Below are 6791 nucleotides of genomic sequence, written 5' to 3'. Positions count from 1 at the left end.
GTTGAGGTGAATCAATTAAAAATATAACATTTAACATTAGGAATAGACGGATTTTCCAGTTTGTATCTCAATCACCTGTCATTATAAATCATTGTCATAATAATACATTAATGTTGCTTAATTAGGTGAAGATTTAATATCTAATCTATAAGTAGTTGAATGTTCATTTTACTACCAAATTCCCAATATATAGTGATTTCAAGGGAAAACCTCCCTGAACATAAAAAAGTAGCCAAAAGTTCATTATTACATGTACAGTGCACATATCAAATTCCCAATTTTTGACTGAATTCATGGAAATCCTCCCTTATCGTACATGTAAAGGACAAAATATTATGTGTGTTCAGTTTAATTTTCAAACGACAACGAAAATTAATACAATCATAACCATGAAATTTTATATATTTGTGTTACTGGCTACTATTCTGCGCATTGGGCTCTACCTGTCTATCTCCAAAACTCGTAAGTACTTTCATGGGTATCCAGTTCGACACTATGTTTCTTCTAAAGCAAAATAAGATGCATTTAGTTATTTGTTTATAGCTTTGCAGTCCTCATAGTTTATTGCCGAACATTTCAGAAGCATATAATCAATGTTTGTTCTAAAATGATTTTTAGAAGCATGCAAAAGTAGCAAAACAGGAAATTCTCCGTTAAGTCTTCAAAATATAGCTTACATTGTTTTTCATGTATTTTATTTTCATTTTTTCTTTCTAGCAACGAAGTATTTATGTCCGAAAAGTCTCTGTGTAAGTTTATAAAAGTACATGACTTTATTGTTTTTCATGCAAAGTGTATTACATGTTAAACGAGAAACTTTACTAATTTTACTTATAAATGTCTGATTATGTTTGTATTTTTTATATTATAAGCATATCTGCTTAAATGTTGCAATCAATGATGTGAAAGTGAAAAAATAACAATAATAAATGTATATTGCAAATTTTTACGACATTTGTTTTTCTTGTTTCAGGCTGACAATCCAGAGTGTAACGTTGCCCCCAAGAAGTTTTTACCATGTACATCGCTAACACCGCCAAACATTTACTCTTGTGACTGTCATCCTTTATCAAGAGGTAATTTCATAATTTGTTGATTCTTTTTCAAAAATAAAGCGATCTATTTTTTCACTGCTGTATATATCACATTATTGTTAACATGAATAAATAAGGTTTGTTAGACATATTTGCATATTTGATATTGTACTATACTATATACAAATTTTCTTGTTTCTTACTAGATACTGGTCGATAAAGACAATTATGGTACAAAACTAACAATGTCAAAATAAAGGCGTATCTACATCTACTGTTTGTTTTGTTTTATCGTTGGAGAGAAACAAAATGATCTAATAGGTTGTTTAACAATCACGATCAATCAATTAAAGTGGAAAATTATGAAGTAGAAGTAAACTGAATATAATTTTCCTTTTTTAGCAAACTTTTCATACTGCATTCAAATAAAATAAGTCAACAAGCGATTCATACAAACATTATATTCTACAGACACACTTGTATATTTAATAATTTGTGCAATCATAACATCCCTGGGTTCGAAAACTCTTAATGAATATTATTATTTCATATCAATAAATGTAACGTTGAACAGAACTTGATACCGTTCAATTAAAGCGTTCATACTTTAAAATGAACGATACAAGGTTTTAAAGGTCAATCTCTATTTACCAATGTTCTTGTTAAAGTACTATTTTCTCTTGAAATTATTAGTAAACTTTTGGTTAATAAACACCAAAACAGAAAATCAGGTCTTGACTGCATTTTCAGACAAAACTATCTGCAAAATATAAGCTCTCTTTTTCAGCCAACCTCCTTTTTTGATGTTTTAAATCATGTTCAGGCAAAAAAAGTTTTATATCAATAAATATTTAAGAAAATATTATGTAAGAAATACGTTATATGTAAATAGAATTACAGTGTTTAAGGTGGTAATCAAGAATAATCTCTGGAAGGAAATCAAAATGAAAGAAACAAATTATATTTGTACAAATTATTCGAATTATTTTGACATATTGTTTAGTATTTTCATGATTAAGTCGCCTTTTTAACAAGGAATTTTACGTTTAAAACTGTGACCCAAAGATGAATGAAGAAAATAAAAACACAACGGTTAATCGGCGTTTTTTCTTTGATTTATCAGTTATAGGGAAAAACCACAAAAATATTTGTTATCTCTTTCATTTCCTGTATTTATTGTTCGCAAGTTTGTTAACAAAATGCACTGTATAGGGACCATAAATTTTCGACTCAAACTTAATGATTTTTAATTTCTTGGCCAGTTTTTAAAATGCATCGTTTATTCATACACTTAATATGTACAAGACATACAAACGTATGTAAATTGTTGTGTTCTACAACAAGTTTGTGTGCGTTTTTACCACTAACGTTTATTTGCTATTATAATTAAAAAGAAAACAAAAGATGCCGTATTTAATTTAAAATATAAAATACTTACATGTTTAATCCAAACAATTGAGTTTATAACAAATTATTTTTCTGGATCAAAAAGTAATATACATAAAACAAGGACAATAAAAATAGTTTAATCATTTGGAATTGGTGTGGGAAAGCCGTGAATAATATTAAATTATTGAGATAAATAAATGCAATTCTTGAAAGTCCATTGATCAAAGAAATTAGGAAATTTACATTTTAATTTTCTAGTTTCAGTATCAAAAGTTTGAAATGTACTTTTTCTATATTCTTCAGAATTAGTAATTAACGATTTCAAATATGTTCAGGAGAACAATTCATAAAAAGGTGTATTAAGAAAAAATTGTTAGGTTTTGTTTTAAGATGTGGACAACATTTGAAGATCTGTAAACTAAAAAAACCTTCAAGATATATAAAATCTAGTTCACTAAATTCTACCACCTTAATTTGACCATTATAACTGACAATATACATTTGAAAGTTTTTTTGTAGGGCGAAGTTAAGAGGAGTCATTATTGTCACCGTTTGATACATTATTCATTAATATTGATGAACTAGTTCAATTTCATGACAGAAATAACAGACGTTTTTGTTTTCAGTGATTTGCATGCATTACAACAGTTCATAGCGTAATTCATTGGGGGAAAACGAGATTATTAAACCTTAATGCGGGCAATTTTTCTCAGTATGGACAAGCATGATACCCATTTATATCTAAATCTATAAAAGACATTTTATATACAGATAAAATATAAAATTTAGGGTATCAGCAAGATTCCATTAATGCTGACTTCCTCAGTGGTACACTTTAACTGTTTTACTCTTTTACCTTTACAAATAATCAATCAAAAAAAGTTCAAATTATTAAAAATTTTCGGGTATTTCACAAGTCATAACGTCAAAATAAATAACATTAATTCCACATGCGTGATTTTGTGAGGTAGAGACAAAAAGGACGTTATAACTGTAATGAAATCAAATGGTTATGCATTTAAATGGTTTTATTCGTAATATTTCGGAACTTTTATTTGGTTAACAGAAATCACTCAATATTTCGAATTGGCGTGTATCAGTTACAGTGCTGCTATCCTGAAAGTTGACAAGGATAGGATAGGATAGGATGCAGGATGCACGATACATGATAGAAATATAAAAGTTAAGTTTTATCCTATCCTATCCTATCCTATCCTGCATCCTGTAGCCAATCAGATTCGAGTATAAATTTCAGAGTTATTTTGCGAAACGAAAATTGGCTAAACAATGTATTTTCAATGTCAATTTAATACGTTTTACAAGTTAAATCATTTAAAAATAATTATTATATCAGGAACGCGGTGCATAACATTAATGCGCGCTAAAATGTCGGCGCTACATCTTTGTTAATTCGTACGCAAGTACGGAGTTACTGTGAGAATTCGATGCAACATTTGACATCGTCAAAAATAGATTTCTGTATTTACTTCATTTAAAGTCTGCAAATTAATAAAAGCTTGAATTTATAAACGACCAATTTGGCTTTTAAAAGATAAACATGTATACAAGAAACAGACATTGCTTCACGTTTCATATAATTTCTTCAATGCCCAATACATGTAACAGGGACGCATATTTCTGTCCGATATTAACCTGAACATATCGAATTAATAAATGTTAGCTAGCTATAAATGTTTAAGAATTTATACTTTAAAAATAACTCAGAGTGGTTTAACTATAAACGATGTAAACTTCCTAAAGAAATTATTTATTTCCAGATCGTGTTTACATTTATCGCCGAACGAATCGCTCGAATAACGAGAATTACGCTCAGTTGTATGTGATAAGAAAATGATTTGATAAAAATATGTGACTAAACAGTTCCTCAATAAGTGCATCGAAGTTAATTATCTGTTTTTTATGCATAAATATAATTAAATCAAAAATCGAATCGCTTACCTGTTTGTTTACGTTATTGTGTCCATCCCGCGTACGATTTAATTTTACCGTAGCACAGGTAAGTAAATTATCCCGCTCGATGAATATTCGGTTTTAAGATTTAATTATTCATTTTGAGTACTACATTAATTGATAAAATCATTTTATTCTTAAATTTCGTTTCATTTAACTTGCATTCGTATATTTTGAAAGTATGGGATAGGATAGGATAGGATAGAGCTTATTTGCAGGATAGGATGCAGGATACAGGATATAGGATAGGATAGGATAGTTTTGTCAACTTTCACGATAGCAGCACTGTAATCGAACTGACACACCTTTTTGTAGGAAATCAGTTTGATAACGGCGATCTTTAGAGAATAAGCGAAATATATTGAGTCAAAAGAAAATGTGCACACATTCTATAATTTAATATAACATAATTTTAAGAATAATTTTTAATTAAAAAAAGCATCGATAACATAAACTTTCTATGTCCAGTGAAATTAAAAATCCAATGATTCATAGATCACACAATTACTAATTGTAATTAATCATTGATGACAAGAGTACATGTAAACGCCCGCTACTTACATCCTTAAATTCCGATAAAATTCCCTAAGGTGGATCGCGGGTTTACCCCATAAAAAATCTCACGAGAAAACATACCCTGAAAATTTGTCAAATAGTTCTGTAGTATTTACAGTTCATTATATAAAATATTCATCAAATTTGTCTACGCCATTTTTATGCAATACCTCCTTGAACTTGGTATTGTTGATGGTGCTGTTTTGACGCTTTTCTAATGATTACATAGGAAAATGAGCATTTTTTGAGATTGAGTTATTTTGAAAAATGGCAAGTAACTTTTAAACAATTCAGACAAATTCATCAACTGTTTCTGTGCGTAAAGAAAATGTGATTTAAAATAAATTAATGTAAAAAAAATTATATGTGTTCTCGCTACATTTTTTGGTATTTTATCTTTATTTTTGATAATTTTACCGAAAATTGCCGTATTTTCCGTAAGTGACGTCGTGAGTACAACGTCATTTATTTTTAACCCGTTCCGCTTATTTCGTGATAAATTAATCACTTAAAAATCAAATTTAGACTTCTAAAGCTAAAACTAGTAGCTTACATTTCTGAAAAAGCAATTTTGGAGAGTATGAAAATAATACAGAGATTTTTAAAAAAGCATATCTTTACTATGAATTCGGAGTTATAAGGCCCTCCGTGTACCCGCGGTTAGCATAGGCCTGTAAAAAACAATAACTCTTAATTTTGCTTTTGTATTATAAAATCATTCCTTTTTTTTAGATTATAAAGATTTGTTTAGTTGCTATTAAAGGTATTAAAAGCCCACTTTTGCCCTCTTATTCTAAATCAGAGAATGCAGAGCATGATATTTTTTATATCTAAAATTTAGAGGAAAAGGTGGTACAAATTTTTAACTTGGTTCCCCATTTCCCTTTTCTTTCGTCGAAATGTCATGTTAATGTTCATATATGCAAATAGTCTTAAATCTAGAAAACAGATGATATTCGTAAGATATGGACTTTAATTTTGGTTATCAAAATCTTTACAACTTTTTTAGAAAATTTAATTCCCCGGCTTTGCTCCTCCCTTTTTTCGGTCAAAATAGTTACGATATATTTACTGTTAATGCTTGTAAACTTTATTACCGACCCAAACTAATTTACAGACCCCCCCCCTCTCTCTCTCTCTCTCTCTCTCTCTCTCTCTCTCTCTCTCTCTCTCTCTCTCTCTCTCTCTCACAAACGTTCGAGACTACATGGCTGTCATTACTTAGCTTTTATGTACAGTTTCACATAGACGATAGAGTTAAATGTAAAGCTCCAATTCTTGATGATAATCTACATAAATACATGTATGATGTATTGCTTCCAGTCTGCATTTCTAATTTACGATTCTTAGTTGAAAACTAAGACTTGATATGAATTACTACTACAGTATTTACACTATAGACCTAAATCGAATTACTATATTATTACTAAGAGCATTTGACATTAGAAAATGTGAAGCGGGAAACTTTGAGATGTCTCCGTTATGACGTCATAAACAAATGTGCACAAAACAGCCTCTCAAGTTGTCTAAATTGAGTACAAAATTTGATGACGAAAGCAAACCCGCGACCCACCTTAAATACTCTCCAAACTGAACTTTTATTCTGCAGCCACATTGACTTCTGACAGGGCCAGCCTTTTGACGTCTTCGAGAAAGACTGACTCTGATTGGACCATCAGGAATTATATTAACCAATGAAATTGAGTTTAACATTTTCTATCACAATGGCCGGTCTGGTCAGAAGTTGATGTGGCTGCAGAATAAATGTTCGACCCCTTTCTTTATTTATGGTTACAATGAAATTAATGTTACAATGGGCTTGGCCCCTGTGATCTGTATCTC

The 6791-nt window shown here is 29.9% G+C and overlaps 1 long non-coding RNA gene across 1 annotated transcript; it reads left to right on the top strand.

Moving 5' to 3' along the window:
• The first annotated feature begins 291 nt into the window (after positions 1-291).
• LOC136269958 (uncharacterized) lies at positions 292-1304 on the top strand. Its single transcript, XR_010707568.1, has 3 exons — positions 292-749; positions 974-1076; positions 1241-1304. It is a non-coding gene; the product is annotated as an uncharacterized lncRNA (long non-coding RNA).
• The last annotated feature ends 5487 nt before the right edge of the window (positions 1305-6791 follow it).

This window comes from Magallana gigas, chromosome 7 (genome assembly GCF_963853765.1).
Source record: "Magallana gigas chromosome 7, xbMagGiga1.1, whole genome shotgun sequence".
Taxonomy (NCBI): Eukaryota; Metazoa; Mollusca; class Bivalvia; order Ostreida; family Ostreidae; genus Magallana; species Magallana gigas.
Note: the sequence above shows the minus strand (reverse complement) of the source record. Positions and strands in the feature narration are given on the sequence as shown.